Below are 20,193 nucleotides of genomic sequence, written 5' to 3'. Positions count from 1 at the left end.
GTGGTAAAGAACCTGCCTCCCAGGGCAGGAGACTTAAGAAATGCAGCTTTGATCCCTGGGTAGAGAAGATCCCCTAGAGAAGGAAATGACAACCCATTCCAGTATTCTTGCCTGGAAAATCCCATGGACAGAAGAGCCTGTTTGGCTACAGTCCATGGGGTCACAAAGAATCAGACACGACTGAAGCAACTTAGCACATGCTGATGCAAGTTGACTGATATCGATTTTTTCTACGAATTTATTGGTTTGATCATTCTTGTATCCCATAAAACATGTGAAATCAAGCCTCTCACTTTCCATGCTGATTTTTTTTTTTCTTTTTGACTCAGATTCCCAGGCAATGGCAGAATTTCTTGCCATTTCCCTGGCTCAATGTGTGTGTTCCTAGCAGCTCTTTTCAGAGGATGGAGCCATTGATGGTTCCGCCTGGGAGGGTTTTCATTTCTACCTTCCAGTCAAATATGCTCAAAGATTCCTCCCTTCTTGTGACACTTATGGAGTTTTAAACTCAAGCCTCTAGATGGTAGAGGCTATTTCCAGACCACCATAGCATCCTCTAACATGTGGCTGCTGAATTTCAGGTCCATTTTTACTTCCGCATCTGGGTACATGTCTTTCTTTTGTCTGAGTGAATCTTTCTATTTTGTTTAATTGTCCCTAAAAGGATAGGCACTTTTTAGGTTAATAATATGTGATATAGTAAAATGCCTAAATCTTATAGAAAGATCAAGAAGGATTCTGAAATGCCTTCATGTTTCATGTAGCTGGATGGACTCTTTTTTCAAAGAAAATGTCTGGTGTTATTTTGTCTAAAAGAATGAGAGTGCTGTGTTATTGTGTTACTAACTGAGGGCAGGAGGAAAAGGGGGCAACAGACGATGAGATGGTTGAATGACATCATCTACTCAGCGCACATGAGTTTGCCCAAACTCTGGGAGATAGTGAAGGACAAGGAAGCCAGGCATGCTGCAATCCGTGGGGTCACAAAGAATCAGACACAACTTAGCGACTGAGCAACAATAACAAATGAGACATGTTCCTAGGCTTAGGTAAGGAAGTAGGGTTAAAATTATACTATCATCCTTGAAAGAGTCTTCTTGGATTGAGGGTTGGTTGCTTCATTTTTCATGGCAATAAGCAAGCATGTACATATGTAGCACCTGGAGCTCTTTGCTTCCGTGGAAAATATATATAAAATTTATTTTATTTTCCAAAGAGTTAAATATAGCAACCTGGAAATCTCAGTGGATCTAGTTCCCTGTGTATGCCTCAGTATTGGTATTGAAAAGTAGCTGACTCACTCGATCCAGATTGACATGGGGATGTGCTTTTATATAAACATAACAATATAGCTCCTATAGCTTTTGTTTTCCTCACTAAATGTGATCTTTGATTAGCTTAATGGAAAAAATACTGTGTTGGAAATGGACTGTTCCAGTTTAAATGCTGAAGAAGAGTACTGACATTAATTGAATGTTTGCATCCATGTTTGAGACTCTTAAGATTTATTATCTCATTTATCTTTACATCCACTATCCATATAGGTATTATTCTGGTGAGATGAGGGAACTAAAATTTCAGTTCAGTTCAGTTCGATCGCTCAGTCGTGTCTGACTCTTTGCAACCCCATAAATTGCAGCACACTAGGCCTCCCTGTCCATCACAAACTCCCGGAGTTCACTCAAACTCATGTCCATCGAGTCGGTGATACCATCCAGCCATCTCATCCTCTGTTGTCTCCTTCTTCTCCTGCCACCAATCCCTCCTAGCATCAGAGTCTTTTCCAGTGAGTCAACTCTTCAAATGAGGTGGCCAAAGTATTGGAGTTTCAGCTTCAGCATCAGTCCTTCCAGTGAACACCCAGGACTGATCTCCTTCAGAATGTACTGGTTGGATCTCCTTGCAGTCCAAGGGACTCTCAAGAGGCTTCTCCACCACCACAGTTCAAACGCATCAATTCTTCAGTGCTCAGCTTTCTTCACAGTCCAACTCTCACATCCATACATGACCACTGGAAAAACCATAGCCTTGACTAGAGGGATCTTTGTTGGCAAAGTAATGTCTCTGCTTTTTAATATGCTGTCTAGGTTGGTTATAACTTTCCTTCCAAGGAGTAAGTGTCTTTTAATTTCATGGCTTCAATCACCATCTGCAGTGATTTTGGAGCCCAAAACAGTAAAGTCTGACACTGTTTCCACTGTTTCCCCATCTATTTCCCATGAAGTGATGGGACTGGATGTCATGATCTTAGTTTTCTGAATGTTGAGCTTTAAGCCAACTTTTTCACTCTTCTCTTTCACTTTCATCAGAGGCTTTTTAGTTCCTCTTCACTTTCTGCCATAAGGGTAGTTTCATCTGCATATCTGAGGTTATTGATATTTCTCCTGGCAAGCTTGATTCCAGCTTGTGCTTCTTCCAGCCCAGCGTTTCTCATGATGTACTCTGCATATAAGTTAAATAAGCAGGGTGACAATATACAGTCTTGACGTACTCCTTTTCCTATTTGGAACCAGTCTGTTGTTCCATGTCCAGTTCTAACTGTTGCTTCCTCACCTGCATACAGGTTTCTCAAGAGGCAGTTCAGGTGGTCTGGTATTCCCATCTCTTTCAGAATTTTCCACAGTTTATTGTGATCCACACAGTCAAAGGCTTTGGCATAGTCAATAAAGCAGAAATAGATGTTTTTCTGGAGCTCTCATGCTTTTTCCATGATCCAGCGGATGTTAGATAAGTTCACAAATTTATCTGAAGTAAAGAAACCAATAATAATGCATATGACTTCAAAGCATCTGCTCTTCATAGTGTGATACTGTGTGTAAAGCAAGGGGTTTCTGAAAAAGTGAAAAGATAAACTATACCGATCAGGATGAATTTGCAGTTAAAAATGGCTTATTAAATTAGAAATGGATTTGCTATAGGGAATAATGAGCTTGCAATCTGTTGAAAGAAGAAGATCAGTCTATGGGTTAGAACTCCAGAAACATCTCCTAGAAAAACATAGAACTAGCCCACCAGGGGACCTTTCCAGGTGGCACAGTGGTAACAAGTCTACTTGCCAATGCTGAAGATACTGGTTTAATCCCAGGGTCAGGAAGATTCCCTGGAGAAGGAAACGGCAGCCCACTCTAGTATTCTTACCTGAAGAAATCCCATGGACAGAGGCGCCTGGTGGGGTGCAGTCCAAGGGGTAAAAAAAGAGTTGGACATGACTGAGTGAGTAAATAACAACAACAACAAAACCCACCAGGGAATTCACAATCAGAAAGATGGAGAAGCAGGAAGCCACCTGTACTATAAGCTCCAAGGGCACACTTTCCACGTGGCATTCAGGTTAATACGCTACATCTACAGCTATTGGCTTCATAGTTGTGCTGTGCTTCTTCAGTCTCTCCACAAGAAACAATGATCATTCCTTACCTTGCCACGTAACCCCAGCGACATCTGCTAGCATTTCTACAGAGAAACTCAGTACTTCCTGGGCTGTGCTTCCCAACACGGTCAATAGTAGTGGTAAAGTAGTGGTCTTTGCTTCGCTTCCCCTTTTCATATATTTCACAAGTATAGCTGATCAGACAGATCTAAAGCATATCTAGAACCCTAGCTGCAAGGGAGTCTAGCAAATGTGATGTTTAACTTTGTAGCCTCTACAGCACAGTAAGACAGACTAGAAGGATGTAATGAATATTGAGTAGCAATTCACTAGATTCACTTTCCTGGACATAATAATGAGAAAGACTCATGGGGGGAATATTCCTCCAGACACTTGTTTGGAAAAACTGGAAAAATGAGTCTGCCTAAGACAACAAGGAAAACCTTTCATGGTAGAGATTGAAAAAAACTATTTTCCTGAGCAGTACATCATGGTAACCTCCACTGAGAAAACTCTGGAGTTTGTTTGTCTGGAATAAGACCAGAAATATACCTTTCAAAGTATATTTTCTCCATGATGTATGACCCCTAAACATTTTATTTTTACCATTTGAAGTCATATTTGCTTGATAATAGTTTTTCTAATTAAAAATGAAATACATAAAAACTCTGTAAATAAGTTGCAATATTATTAATAATGAGTTAGTGTAAGTATAATACCTCTCAGATAAAATTCAAAATACTCTGTAAAAACCTATAGTCAGAAAAATGATTTTGTTTCCTAAGCTTTTGGCAATATCCTTGCCCATATATCATGTTACTAACATTTTATTCTGTTTAGGATTTCTGCATCATTTCACTATAGCCTCTATTACTAGCCTAAGGAAATGAATGCATATTCTTATAGGAGAAGCAACTGAATTCCTTTTAAATATTTCCATGAAATCAAACCAAACTGGGAGGTAGGTTGTGAAGCTGTGTTAACCTTCTGCCTGATTCTTATTAAAGTCATTCTACATTCTTTTAAGTCCTAGGCACACAGTCTCTGGTTATTTTCATGATGGTTATAATGGAATTACCATTTCAAGTTTGTAGGGGGGTGCAGGAGAAACATGATAGGAATAGCAGGAAGGAATGGCTCACTCATGAACAATCTCCTGAAATTTTGAATTGATTAGGTTTGAGTTGCTAAAAGGGAGAGTGGGGGAAATGTACCCTAGTTTTCTTTTCCTCCAGTTTCCTGTTGCATTATGTGGCTTCTTGAATGTTGCATGATATAAATCATCTTACCACTGGAAGACAAGCTTTCATTTGCAAACTCAGCAGATTTACTTAATTTCATTTTTCCAGTTGGGTATCTTCACCAATTCAGGCCAAGAGAGTATCTCGTGTCATCTAATGCAACAAATAGGTCCTGGAGCATTCACAGCAATATCCACAATATTGGCAGACTGAGATTTCCTTTTCTCTGCCAAGCACCATCAACATTATTTTTGGGTGGATCTGAATCCGAATAGCCCAGAGTTTCCATTACATCGTCCTAATTGTTAAAAAGGGGGGCCTGCTATAATTCTTGAAAACTAGTCTGTTTAGTTGTAGTCGTTACCATAACATCAGATTGAAATATTGCCTCTCTCCATTGGTTTGGCCACAGCATAGCAGCCAGCCTCATAGCGTCAAGGCATTAGGAAGGCAAAGCAATCCACAGTCAACAGTATGAATGGAACAATTCACACTGTTGTACATAGATATAGAGGTTAAACCCAAACACATGAAAAAGTGATGCTGGAAGCACTTGGCAACAGCTGGGCCAGATGAATAACTCAATTGGATGCCATGAGGAACAAATTAAACAACTGACTGGAGACCAGGCTGCTCCTGTGACAGACACTTTAATCAGGAAGTCAAAAGCTGATTGACAAGATGAAAAGCTGGATGACATGAAAAATGGAAACAGAAGGAACAACACAAGAAAAGGGCACCCCGGGTCAGCATGCTGACAAAAATAATCAAGTACGACAGGCCATAATCCAATCTTCGAATGTTTGGCATGGTGCTAGTTATGAGAATCTGCAGCCAAGAGGAAAGAAAACTATTATTAAGCAAAGAAATTATCTGGCTTTCTAGAACTCACTATTACATGCTCACTAGAGGATTTTCTTTTCCTTTTTTTTTTTTTTTAAACAAGCGTGTAGTAGCTTTTGTTGAGTTTTATACGATCAATTAAAAAGTGCTAACATTACTGGAAATAAAGCTTTAGGAAGATGATGTTTAATAGTGTTTTAAATTCACAGTTAAAAAGGTAATATGCGTGTTGATTGCCTCAAATCACGAAGAACAGGGCCTTCTCATACTCTTCTATTCAAGGCATAGATGAAGAAGAGGTAGCAATTATTGGAGGAGGTTTTTTGTGGCCCACTTAATAACTCTTACACTGGATTCTTATTGCTGAGTTACTGTTGGAATCCAAGCATAGCTTCCTGCCAGAGAAGAAATTTGTCTGTGCTACTTCAATTATTTCTGATATGCCTCAGGATACCACCTGCATCCCCAAACATACATTTGGAGATGTACTATCTGAAGAATGGAATAATGATCAGGTTTTTGTTTTTTGGGGTTTTTTTGAAGATAGGCAGCATAGGAGTTTGTCATCTCCCAGATAAATGTGTGTGTTTTTGGTATATGGCTTCAGTTTACATAGTACTTTTATTTCAGTTCCATACAGCTTCCCAGTTTCCATACAGGTCCAGAAGTATAAGCACCTCTGCAGGGTTTAGACACTATGACTTTGACTTTTTAAGAAACTCATCTGCTCTTTTAATAAAAGAAAACTTGTAGTAAAAATTTGAAGACCAGTTGACACTGTCTTCCTTGAATTCCTATACTGGAGTTAACCTACATCACAGGAGAAAAGATGTGTTTCTGTTTAGTTTATTGTCTTAGTCTACTGGTTTTTAAACTATTTGAATCTCTGTGGGTTTTTGGAAGAAAAGTATGATCACCGCAGACATGTTTCATTTGTATCTACTTCATTACCTTCAGGTCTCAAAGGGCTAGAAGTTCTGGGGCATTAAAAACACAGTGGAAAAGTTTCCTGGACTCAAAAATGTGTAAAAGAAGAAAAACAGCATTTTGATAATATTAACTTAAGTGAGGGCACTAATATTTGACTGAACATATTCAGCTCAAACTGGGGACCAAACTGAAGAACTTTGCATGGATGAAATACCTTGCAGAAAGTAAAACTGAATATCTTATCTATAGAATTCTAGATGTGCCAGGGTCATAATTCATCACTTTTCATTTTATAGAATTTTCTCAAGTATGTCACTGTAAGATTGTAGTGAGATAATTGACCTTTCCCTTGCCATCAATCTTTACAATCCATCAGCAACCAAGATTAATTATTTATTCCTATTATGAATGGGTGTCCTGTTTAGTCTCTGTTTTATTTCTAGTAATGCTATTCTAAGCCTCAAATTTTATATGGTATGTGAAGTGAAAGCTGGATCAGAGACATAAAATACAGATAAGACTAAGTTTTTTCTATACTGTGTATTTTAAAATAAAAACAAAGCTAAAATTTAAAAATACTTCAGTTCAGTTCAGTTCAGTCACTCAGTCGTGTCCGACTCTGCGACCCCATGAATCACAGCACGCCAGGCCTCCCTGTTCATCACCAACTCCCAGAGTTCACTCAGACTCATGTCCATCAAGTCCGTGATGCCATCCAGCCATCTCATCCTCGGTCATCCCTTTCTCCTCCTGCCCCCAATCCCTCCCAGCATCAGAGTCTTTTCCAATGAGTCAACTCTTCGCATGAGGTGGCCAAAGTACTGGAGTTTCAGCTTTAGCATCATTCCCTCCAAAGAAATCCCAGGGTTGATCTCCTTCAGAATGGACTGGTTGGATCTCCTTGCAGTCCAACGGACTCTCAAGAGTCTTCTCCAGCACCACAGTGCAAAAGCGTAGGAAAGTCTTACACAGTTTTGGGTTTTCCCTTGTTAACTATTTCTTAGCTCTTTTAAAATCAATGAATATCAAGTATCACAACTTTCTAATTATGTTCAGTGTCCTAATGTTCTAGTATCTTAAACGTATCTTTAGGCTTTAATTGGATAACCTATTACTAGATGGAGATTATACTGATATACTTCTTCACAATCTCTAAAATAATATATACAATGCAGAACAACATAGAAGAAAATAATATAGAAACCACGTGTAGCTGAGAATTTTATTTCCCAGACCTTTTTATTTTTGTAATTTCCTAGCTTACAGATTATCAACAGTTGACTTTTGCTTATAAATCTATAGTCCTAATCTTGTATTGGATGTCCTTTGGAATCTAGTGACATAGATAAAGAAAGAAAATGGACATTCACTAATGTGCTGCTGCTGCTAAGTTGCTTCAGTCGTGCCACCCCAGAGATGGCAGCCCACCAGGTTCCCCTACCATGTTCCTATAATTCAATGTGCAATTTTATCCTACAAATCTGACGAAGCAAATATGTCAAATCATTTAAATACTATTCAAGGTCACATAATGAATAAATGGTAAAGCCTAGATTCTAAACCAGATTTATCTGTTCCTCTACATTAATCTAGAATGTGATATAGGGAACAGCAGAGATAGGATATTCAAGACCCCATTGTTTTGATCGGTAAATAATCAGAAATGGTTCTGGTCTTGCTTAATCCTTTCCCCCCTCTTCTTATCCAAGGTGAATAAGTGTTTTACTCAGGTTTTAGAGAATTTCAAAAACCTGCTCTGTGCCAGGTTGGATGTGTTGCCATTCCACAGAATGTTTGCTTTCTCTGCCACAGTAAGAAGTGTCTTATGTGTCTCTTGAATCAAATCTTTAAAATAGTGTAATAATGAAATAGATAAATGTGGATTCTGAATAAACAGTCCCATGCTCCATTCTATACACATGCACCATACTTTGGTCACCTGATATGAAGAACTGACTCATTGGAAAAGACTCTGATGCTGAGAAAGGTTGAAGGCAGGAGGAGAAGGGGACAACAGAGGTTGAGATGTTGGATGGCATCACCGATTGGATGGACATGAGTTTGAGCAAGCTCTGGGAGTTGGTGATGGACAGCGAAGTCTTGTGTTCTGCTGTCCATGGGGTCCCAAAGAGGTGGACACAACTGAGTGACCAAATTGAACTGAACTGAATACATATTAATAAACAAAATAGTCACCAATGGTAAAAAAAAAAAAAAAAAAAAAAAAGAGATGCCGTTGTTGGCAAGGATTAAGAAAGTCAAGCAATCAGAGAATAGTCACTCAAAAAAATCTCATATTACAAGTCTGATTTCCAAGCCCAGCCTTAACACACTGCCTTGCATTTGGAGTTGGAGTCAAGAAGTAAAGATCTGGGACTAAGGCCATGGTCATTCCCCAAATAAAAATTAAGCCTTCATTCAAACAGATTCTAGTCTAATACACTGCTCAGTGGCCACAAATATCCCCCACTTCAGTGTGCATATCGCCCTGCACTGCGACTTTGCCTTCTTCTCATCCAGATACAGACCTGTTGCTCAGCCTCCTTTAACATGTACTGGCCCCTTGACCAACAGAATATGGAAGTAATGACATCATACAAATTCCAAAGCTTGGACTTCATTATGTCTTAAAGATTCTGTCCTTGCCCTCCTGTAATGATGCCTGGATATCACTATTTAGGAAAGCTGGTATAGTCTGCTAGAAGATGAGAGACCACATAAAAGAGAATGAAGACTCCCCAGCAATAGTCAATACCAATCATTAGACCCAAGAGTGAGGCTGTTTTGAACCTCTCAGCTCAGACAACTCTCCAGCATGAATAAACACATGAAACCATTAGATGAACATCCCAGTCAACCCACAGAACTATACAGAAAGCAAGAAGTCATTGTTGTTGAAGTCACTAGGTTTTAGGATGGCTAAATACAAAACAGTTCACTAAAACAGAAGTTAGTACATAGAAATGGAGTGTTGTCATAAGAAAAATCTAAAACGGGTGGCATTGGCTTTGGTAATGGGGAGACTAGTGTCTACAGAGGCTGAGAGAAAATGATTGGTGTCTAAAGAGGCTGGGAGATTAAGGGAAATTGTTATTGGAGAATGGAGGAAAAAGAAACACCCTTGTTATATAGTAGCCACACAACTGGCAAATGTTGCCTGCTACACTTGGAAGACAGAAATTTTTTCCCATAAATTGGTGGATCCGGCTAGGAGATTTCCAGGCAGAATGTTACGAGTTGGCTTTTTATAGCTGTGTATAATAAAATGCAGGAAGAGAGAGATTAACTAAAGAAAGAACCTTTCAGTTTGTAATAGAACTTAGAGAAAATATAGAAGTCCCAAGATGCGCTGGGTTAGAAAACACTGTCAAAATTAGAATGTGCTTAAAAATTAATATCAGGCTACTTTCAACAAAATGAGGCTATGGGGGCAAGATCAAATGAAGGGTGTGGCTGGAAGACCCTTTCATAAAACCTCAGAATGATTTAAGGTGGTGTCTGGTAGACCTCTCACCTAAACAAAAGTTCTTCTGTGAATTCAGACATGTCACCCAAATTTGACACATCTCTGAAATTAGAAAGAAGCTAGTTCAACTGGTAAAGAAGCTGCCTGCAATGCAGGAGACACAAAAGATGCAGGTTCGATCTCTGGGTTGGGAAGATCTTCTGGAGCAGGGCATGGCAACCCATCCAGTATTGTTGCCTGGAGAATCCCGTGGACATCGGAGCCTGGTGGGCTACAGTCCATAGGGTGGCAAAAAGTCAGACTTGACTGAAGCAACTGAACACAGCACAGTTTTGATAATAGGGAGCCTGGTTTTTGTCTAATAGAGGAAATTATAGTCTGATCCATAGAAATTCCATAGAAATCTTATAAAGATTTTTAAAGGAGTTGTATCAATTCAGAATTAAAGGGACAGAGATGAATTCAGAAGCCTCTGAGGCCTCAACTTCCTACAGGTGTAAAGCTGACTTAGAGAACTATTCAAATACAAAACTGGGCTATTTCTCACGGAAAAAGAAAGACCTCTCAGAGGACGAAGCAAGTAGTCCAGAGGGTAAGAACAAAACGGATTAGAGAGTGGAGGAGGAAATGGCAACCCACTCCAGTATTCTTGTCTGGGAAATCCCATGGACAGAGGGGCCTGGTGGGCTACAATCCATGGAGTCACAAAAGAGTCAGACACAACTTAGCGACTAAGCATACTTCAAAGGAGAAGAAAGAGGCCTTAATCAGGGAATAGTCCCTGTCCCTGGATGTGTGTCTATTTAGATCTCACAATTGCTACAGGCTATGTGCTTCTAATTTTTTTCTCTTTTTTAGAAAAGAGTATTCAGTGTCGTTACTTCTTTGTCTCCACTGTTGTAAGCCTTCGAGGCAATATAGGTTTCAGAATACAGAAAGCTCAGGATTTTGGAAAGGTTATTTGGTGCATGCACCATTCATTAAGCAATACCTCCAACAGCATCTGGAGCAGGACTCAATAGTTAAATTTCAGCAACCAAAGGTGTGGATGTTCACAGTAAATGAGACAAAACTTGAAAGTAGCCTTACATCACTTCAATCACCAAATGGATAAACAATTAAAATTTTGGATTTCCAGAAGATTCTCAAACTTGAGAACTGTGGAGAGAGTTGTGGACCTAGAAAAACGCTGTGCACGTGATAGGCCATTGACATATTAATGAGCTCATTGGATCCCTTGCCCATTGCAGCTGCAGAAATCTGTCTCAGCTTTACAAGTTGACAGAAGTAAATCACACACTATATTTTCCATACTATGGTCCGTTTCACTGGCTCTGTGTTGGTACAGCTGGAGTATAGCAGATTCAGATTCTTGTGAATGCATGTGTAATGCTTGTTTCCCTGAACCATGCCAGCAGTTTCTGATCATACCCATGAGTACGAAGGATACTAACAATTTTCTCTAGTCCATCACCCTACTATTACACTGTTATTCCTGGATTCCTCCCTTCTCCCTCCCCATCTCCATGTACGTTTCCAACATGGGGACACCCACAGCTCAGAATGTACCCTGAAAATTTGTTGTGGAGCTTGACTGCTGCCAAAAGCTCTGCTGGTGCTGGGCCTCCTGGGCTTAATCATTCTTGTCACTTAGTCACTCCTTAGCTGTTGTTTTTATTCCCAGTCACTTTTTCAGATGCAGCCGCTGCCATCAGAGCTGAGCAGTGGAAGTGGAATTGAAGTTCCATTGTTCATCTCATCCCTTAGGTGTTTTAGCCTAAACAAAGTAAAGCAATCTCTCTTTATGTCTCTCTATGTCTCCACACATATAAATCTTTCAAGTCTAAAATCTCTGCTATAGAAAAATGAGTGGTTACTGTTTATATGGGTGGCACTAGTGGTAAAGAATCTGCCTGACATTGCGGGAGACAGAAGAGACATGGGCTCAATCCCTGGGTCAGGAAGATCCCCTGGAGGAGGTCATGGAAACCCACTCCAGTATTCTTGTCTGGAGGATCCCATGGACAGAGGAGCCTGGTGGGTTCCCAGTCCATGGGGTCACAAAGAGTCAGACATTACTAAAGTGACTTAGCATGCAAGCATACATGTCAACACTCAACATAGTGGTATCATACTTTTATTCAACAAATATCTATTAAATGACTAAAAGTTTCAGGCACTAATATAGGCAGTGAAGACCAGTGACCCATATAAACCAAATTCCTATGGTCTTGGAGTTCATATGCTGGTCTCTACCAAAACAGTTTCTTCTCATGGACAATCGGTTGGGTCACAGGCTAAGCCAATATGCCCACTGGGTTTTTAGATCATTGGAAACTACTTTTTGAATCATGCCTTCACCCCAGAAGTTTGAGCATCACCTTGGCCTCACCCTTTTTGCTCAAGGTAGTGATTTTGTGAGCCAAAGCCTGATTGTCTGTGTGCATGCTAAATTGCTTCAGTCGTGTACATCTCTTTGCAACCCTATCAGCTTCAGCCTGCCAGACTCCTCCGTCCATGGGATTCTCCAGGCAAGGACTGGAGTGGGTTTCCATGCAGTCCTCCAGGGAGTCTTCCCAACCCAGGGATCAAACCCACATCTCCTATGTCTCCTGCACTGGCAGGCTGGTTCTTTACCACTAGCGCCACCTGGGAAATCCCCAAAGCCTGATTGCTAGACCTAAATATTCTCTTGTATTCCCAACAGGAAAGCTTTTTACAAAAATATTTTTTTGCTCTGATACCCCAGAGTCCCTGTGTCTCTAAGATAAGTCCTTGCCACACAGAGCATGAGTTCTGTTCAGTAGAATGACACCAGGCGCTCAACAGTGACCCAGTTGAGAAATACCTGAAGTCTTTACCCTCCATTCTCTTGGCTATAGTAACAGCCTCTGAGGTTGGCTTCCTGTCTCTAATGTCTCCTGCTGCCTCTACTTCCCTGAATAACATTTTCAGGGGCTCTCTACTGTCTAGAAGGCATGGTCTTTAGCTTGGTGTGCCAGTGATTCATAACTTTTTCTGCCCCCTGTCAGGTATAGAAGATGGCGGTATCTTTAGAGGCCACTTTGACAAGTGGAAGAGTCTGCTCTCGGCCAGAGGTGATGGGTCTGGTATCTCTGACCACCCATATTTTGCTGGCTGATCCAAAGAGGGCTTAAGAGACCAGTATCTCTGCACTTCCATAACTCATCTACCTACTACACATGGAGTGAAAAACTGCCGCATACAACAGCCTTTACAGTAAAACACAAACCACTGTTTAAAACTCTATTTATTTATTTTAACTGAAGGATAATTACTTTATAATATTGTGATGGCTTTTGCCACACATTTGTATGAATCAGCAATAGGCATACATGTGTCCCCACCATCCTGAATCCCCCTCCAACCTCCCTCCCCACCCCATCCCTCCAGGTTGTCACAGAGTGCCAGCTTTGGGTGCCCTGCGTCATATATCAAACTCTCACTGGTTATCTATTTTACATCTGGTAATGTGTATGTTTCAGTGCTAGTCTCTCAAATCATCCCATCCTCTCCTTCCCTCACTGAGTCCAAGAGTCTGTTCTTTATGCCTGTGTCTCTTTGCTGCCCTACCTGTAGGATCGTGAGTACCATCTTTCTAGATTCCATATATATGTGTTAATATGTGATATTTGTCTTTCTCACTTTCTTCACTCTGTATGATAGAATCTAGGTTCATCCACCTGAACAGTACTGACTCCAATGTTTCTTTTGCTATCATCTTTTAAATTACCTAAGCTAACTGGTTCAAAAAAAAAAAATGGAAGTAGCATTTTGCTAATTTCCTGTCTTTCCTTTTCATCTTAGGTTCAATTAGTTCAGTCACTCAGTTGTGTCTGACTGTTCGCAACTCCATGGACCACAGCGCACCATGCCTCCCTGTCCATCATCAACTCCCGGAGTTTACTCAAACTCATCTCCATTGAGTTGGTGATGCCATCCAAACATCTCATCCTGTCATCCCCTTCTCCTCCTGCTTTCAATCTTTCCCAGCATCAGGGTCTTTTCAAATGAGTCAGCTCTTCACATCAGGTGACCAAAGTATTGGAGTTTCAGCTTCAACATCAGTCCTTCCAATGAACATTCAGGACTGATCTCCTTTAGGATGGACTGGTTGGATCTCCTTGCAGTCCAGGGGACTCTCAAGAGTCTTCTTCAACACCACAATTCCAAAGCATCAATTCTTTGGTGCTCAGCTTTCCTTATAGTCCAACTCTTATATCCATACATGACTACTGGAAAAATCATCATCTTGACGAGATGGACCTTTGTTGGCAAAGTAACGTCTCTGCTTTTTAACATGCTGTCTAGGTTGTTCATAACTTTGCTTCCAAGGAGTAAGCATCTTTTAATTTCATGGCTGCAATCACCATCTGCAGTGATTTTAGAGCCCAAAACAATAAAGTCTGACACTGTTTCCCCATCTATTTGTCATGAAGTGATGGGACCAGATGCCATGATCTTAGTTTTCTGAATGTTGAGCTTTAAGCCAACTTTTTCACTCTCCTCTTTCACTTTCATCAAGAGGCTTTTGAGTTCTTCTTCACTTTCTGCCATAAGGGTGGTGTCATCTGCATATCTGAGGTTATTGATATTTCTCCCTGCAATCTTGATTCCAGCTTGTGCTTCCTCCAGCCCAGCGTTTCTCATGATGTACTCTACATATATGTTAAATAAGCAGGATGACAATATACAGCCTTGACGTACTCCTTTCCCTATTTGGAACCAGTCTGTTGTTCCACGTCCAGTTCTAGCTGTTGCTTCCTGACCTGCATACAGGCTTCTCAAGAGGCAGGTCAGGTGGTCTGGTATTCCCATCTCTTTCAGAATTTTCCACAATTTATTGTGATCCATACAGACAAAGGCTTTGACATAGTCAATAAAGCAGAAATAGACGTTTTTCTAGAACTCTCATGCTTTTTCGATGATCCAGCGGATGTTGGCAATTTGATCTCTGGTTCCTCTGCCTTTTTTAAAACCAGCTTGAACATCTGGAAGTTCATGGTTAATGTATTGCTGAAGCCTGTCTTGGAGAATTGTGAGCATTACTTTACTAGCATATGAGATGAGTGCAATTGTGCAGTACTTTGAGCATTTTTGGTACACTGTGTTAACTAGTTTTCCACATTCAGTTCTTTTTTAAGTTTCTGCGCTCCTGCTGCTCTCTGCACCTAGAATGCCCCTCTTACAACCTTCTTTGTTGAACTCCTACTCATCCAGCAGAGCCCATTTCAAATGTTGCTACTCTGAAGCCATTTCCAGCTTCTTCAGGCAAGTTTAGGTTGCTCTCTGCTCTGGCTGTCCGCACCAATATAACTATAACCTGCCTTCATTGGGAGCAGCTTTAGAGCCGAGGCTGCGTTTTCTGTAATATGGTACCATTCACTGGGCTCACCGTAGTCTCTGCTAGCTGATGACTGTACATTTTTTGCCGAATGAATGGATGAATAAGTCAGTCAGTGCAGAGTTGCTGAAATTCCTCAGGCATTCGGTCTGCATGAGTCTTTAGATAAGATTTGCAATCTTACTGATTCATATTCTCTGTAGGCTGAGATGACAAAATTGTCTTAATGCTCAAACTATCATGACTTTCCCTGGTGGTCCACTGGCTAAGACTCCACGCTCCCCATTCAGGGGATTTGGGTTCAATCCCTGGTTGGGGGATTATTAATAAATGCCACATGCTGCAACTAAGACCTGGCACAACCAAATAAAAACAAACAGACAGACAAACTCAAACTATCAAGCTGTTGAAGGAGGGCTGATATCATGTCCACAGTCATGCTGCCATTAAACTTTGCCCTAAAAATGTATATCAATCTATTAAATTTAAATCAAAGTATCTTATCAACAGAGATTTTTTTTAAACACATATTACATTGTCAGTTGCTCTTTAATAGCTGCTTATTTATCACAATAATCTAACTATGCTAGAACTGGGAACAAAATCATGGAAACTGTTCATTTGGCAAGACGTGTAATGAATTTTCCATGTTAGTGTTGGGTAACAAATCTTAAGAAGTCAGTGTTCCTTAAGTTCAACTTGAAATTGCTCTTGGTCTAAAAGTTTGAGGAAATATGAGTTAAGCACCATGTGACAGGCTGCCGCACCAACAGTTTTACGTTGCATGGTCATTAAACTAAGCAAACACAGAGCAAACTATAAGCAGGCCTTGGCATTGCATCTGTACTTGCCATCCCCCCCACCAGGGAATAAACAGAATTCTCATTTAATCATAATTTCTGACTTTTTTCCTTTCAAATGTTTCAAGAATTTGCCAATGTGGAATTTATTGTAGCCTGTAGCTTCTAGTCTATGGGTATTTGATGCCATTTGAAAGCCCAAGCACACTACATGGAAGTTAGATTGTCATGTTCACATCCTTAAACACAATGATTTTTTAAAAATAATTTAATCATACATGAAAAACCACCAGCAGTTGGGGTCAAGGTATTTGATCTCTCTTTTCTGGTGTTCCTGAAGTGACACAAAAGGTTGAATTTTATCTCTGATTGTTGTAGCATGTATTCAAATAATTTTAGAGGTCAAGCTAATTAAGAGAACATTAAAAAATCTATATAATTCTTCATCTATGAGGAGGCATGTTGCTTATGATTAGGGGTAGAACTTTTAGCTTGATATATATGTTTTTCATTAGACTCTAGACATTTATGCAGAGTGTCTGCTCTTTATGAAATATCTATAATTATCAGAAAATGGTCCACTGGAGAAGGGAATGGCAAACCACTTCAGTATTATTTCCTTGAGAACCCCATGAACAGTATGAAAAGGCAAAATGATAGGATACTGAAAGAAGAACTCCCCAGGTCAGGAGGTGCCCAATATGCTACTGGAGATCAGTGGAGAAATAACTCCAGAAGAAATGAAGGGATGGAGCCAAAGCAAAAACAATACCCAGCTGTGGATGTGACTGGTGATAGAAGCAAGGTGATAGAAGCAAGGACCTGTAATATCAGGTCCATGAATCAAGGCAAATTGGAAGTGGTCAAACAGGAGATGGCAAGAGTGAACGTCGACATTCCAGGAATCAGCAAACTAAAATGGACTGGAATGGGTGAATTTAACTCAGATGACCATTATATCTACTACTGTGGGCAGGAATCCCTTAGAAGAAATGTAGTAGCCATCAAGGTCAACAAAAGAGTCCGAAATGCAGTCCTTGAATGCAATCTTAAAAATGACAGAATGATTTCTGTTTGTTTCCAAGGAAACCCATTCAATATTACAGTAACCCAAGCCTATGCCCCAACCAGTAATGCTGAAAAATCTTAAGTTGAATGTTTCTATGAAGACCTACAAGACCTTTTAGAACTAACACCCAAAAAAGATGTCCTTTTCATTCTAGGGGACTGGATGCAAAAGTAGGAAGTCAAGAAACACCTGGAGTAACAGGCAAATTTGGCTTTGGAGTACAGAATGAAGCAGGGCAAAGGCTAATAGAGTTTTGCCAAGAGAACGTACCGGTCATAGCAAACACCCTTTTCCAACAACACAAGAGAAGACTCTACACATGGATATCACCAGATGGTCAACACTGAAATCAGATTGATTATATTCTTTGCAGCCAAAGATGGAGAAGCTCTATACAGTCGGCAAAAACAAGACCAGGAGCTGACTGTGGCTCAGATCATGAACTCCTTATTGCCAAATTCAGACTTAAATTGAAGAAAGTAGGGAAAACCACTAGACCATTCAGGTATGACCTAAATCAAATCCCATATGATTATACAGTGGAAGTGAGAAATAGATTTAAGGGACTTGCTCTGATAGACAGAGTGCCTGATGAACTATGGACGGAGGTTCATGACATTGTATAGGAGACAGGGATCAAGACCATCCCTATGGAAAAGAAATGTAAAAAAGCACAATGGCTGTCTGAGGAGGCCTTACAAATTAGCTGTGAAAGAAGAGAAGCAAAAAGCAAAGGAGAAAAGGACAGATATAAGCATCTGAATGCAGAGTTCCAAAGAATAGCAAGGGGAGATAAGAAAGCCTTTCTAAGCGATCAATGCAAAGAAGTAGAGGAAAACAACAGAATGGGAAAGACTAGAGATCTCTTCAAGAAAATTAGAGATAACTAAGGAACATTTCATGCAAAGATGGGCTCAATAAAGGACAGAAATGGTATGGATCTAACAGAAGTAGAAGATATTAAGAAGAGGTGGCAAGAACATACAGAAGAACTGTACAAAAAGAGCTTCATGACCCAGATAATCAGGATGCTATGATCACTCACCTAGAGCCAGACATCCTGGAATGTGAAGTCAAGTGGGCTTTAGAAAGCATCACTATGAACAAATCTAGCGGAGGTGATGGAATTCCAGTGGAGCTGTTTCAAATCCTGAAAGATGATGCTGTGAAAGTGCTGCACTCAATATGCCAGCAAATTTGGAAAACTCAGCAGTGTCCACAGGACTGGATAAGGTCAGTTTTCATTCCAATCCCAAAGAAAGGCAATGCCAAAGAATGCTCAGACTAACACAATTGCACTCTTCTCACATGCTAGTAAAGTAATGCTCAAAATTATCCAAGACAGGCTTCAGTAATACATTAACCATGAACTTTCAGATGTCCAAGCTGGTTTTGGAAAAGGCAGAGGAACCAGAGATCAAATTGCCAACATCCGCTGGATCATAGAAAAAGCAAGAGAGTTCCAGAAAAACATCTATTTCTGCTTTATTGACTATGCCAAAGCCTTTGACTGTGTGGATCACAATAAACTGTTGGAAATTCTGAAAGAGATGGGAATACCAGACCACCTGACCTGCCTCTTGAGAAATCTATATGTGGGTCAGGAAGCGACAGTTAGAACTAGACATGGAACAAAAGACTGGTTCCAAATAGGAAAAGTCTGTATATTGTCACCCTACTATTTTAACGTAGAGTACATCATGAGAAACTCTGGGCTGGAGGAAGCACAAGCTGGAATCAAGATTGCCGGGAGGAATATCTAACCTCAGATATGCAGATGACACTGCCCTTATGGCAGAAAGTGAAGAACTAAAGAGCCTCTTGATGAAAGTGAAAGAGGAAAGTGAAAAGTTTTGCTTAAAGCTCAACATTCAGAAAACGAAGATCATTGCATCTGGTCCCATCACTTCATGGGAAATAGATGGGGAAACAGTGGAAACAGTGTCAGATTTTATTGTTTTGGGCTTCAAAATCACTGTAGATGGTGATTGCAGCCATGAAATTAAAAGGCGCTTACTCCTTGGAAGGAAAGTTATGACCAACCTAGATAGCATATTCAAAAGCAGAGACATTACTTTGCCAATAAAGGTCCATCTAGTCAAGGCTATGGTTTTTCCAGTGGTCATATATGGATGTGAGAGTTGGACTGTGAAGAAAGCTAAGCACTGAAGAATTGATGATTTTGAAGTGTGGTGTTGGAGAAGACTCTTGAGGGTCCCTTGGACTGCAACGAGATCCAACCAGTCCATTCTGAAGGAGATCAGTCCTGGGTGTTCATTGGAAGGACTGATGCTGAAGCTGAAACTCCAATACTTTGGCCACCTGATGGGAAGACTTGACTCACTGGAAAAGACTCTGATGCTAGGAGGGTTGGGGTCAGGAGGAGAAGGGGACGACAGAGGATGAGATGCCTGGATGGCATCACCAACTTGATGGACATGAGTTTGATTAAACTCCGGGAGTTGGTGATAGACAAGGAGTTCTGATGTGCTGCAGTTCATGGGGTCACAAAGAGTCGGACATGACTGAGTGACTGAACTGAACTGATTATCTATTTATCTGTCTTTGTATTTACCTATTTATCTATTCATTTTAGTCTCTCATCTATCTTACACACATTCATATTCATATATATCATATTCAAAATATTTCTAAAGATAAGTTTACAGTCATATAGGCTATTAATGTCTGGTTATTCTCTACTGGCTTTTTTTCAAGAAGGAAACATATAATTTTCTGTATCACAAGGACATTTAGAGATGTATAGTAACATGCAAAATTTTACTTCATTGCAAGGTGCCATTTTAATAAGTGCTGTCACTTGAAATTTGTAGAAATGCCAGTTTTTAGGTAAATAAAGTGCAACACTTCCTAGCAGTAAGTTACTCCACCTATTCAGGCCATTCAACATTTCATTAAACATTTTGCATTTTATACCTGTGTAGACTAATGGTGCAGATTCATTTGTTTTGCTATTAAACAAAGCTTTTCATTTTGGACACCTGGATCAGGTGGATTTTCAAATGGATATTATCCTAATTAGTGATCTAACTAGTGCTTTAAATGCTCTCTGGGAGCACCACTTCAAATTCCAGCACTCTTTCAGAGA

This window comes from Ovis canadensis, chromosome 3 (genome assembly GCF_042477335.2).
Source record: "Ovis canadensis isolate MfBH-ARS-UI-01 breed Bighorn chromosome 3, ARS-UI_OviCan_v2, whole genome shotgun sequence".
Taxonomy (NCBI): Eukaryota; Metazoa; Chordata; class Mammalia; order Artiodactyla; family Bovidae; genus Ovis; species Ovis canadensis.
The sequence above is the reverse complement of the archived record's forward strand: the minus strand, read 5'-3'. Positions refer to the sequence as shown.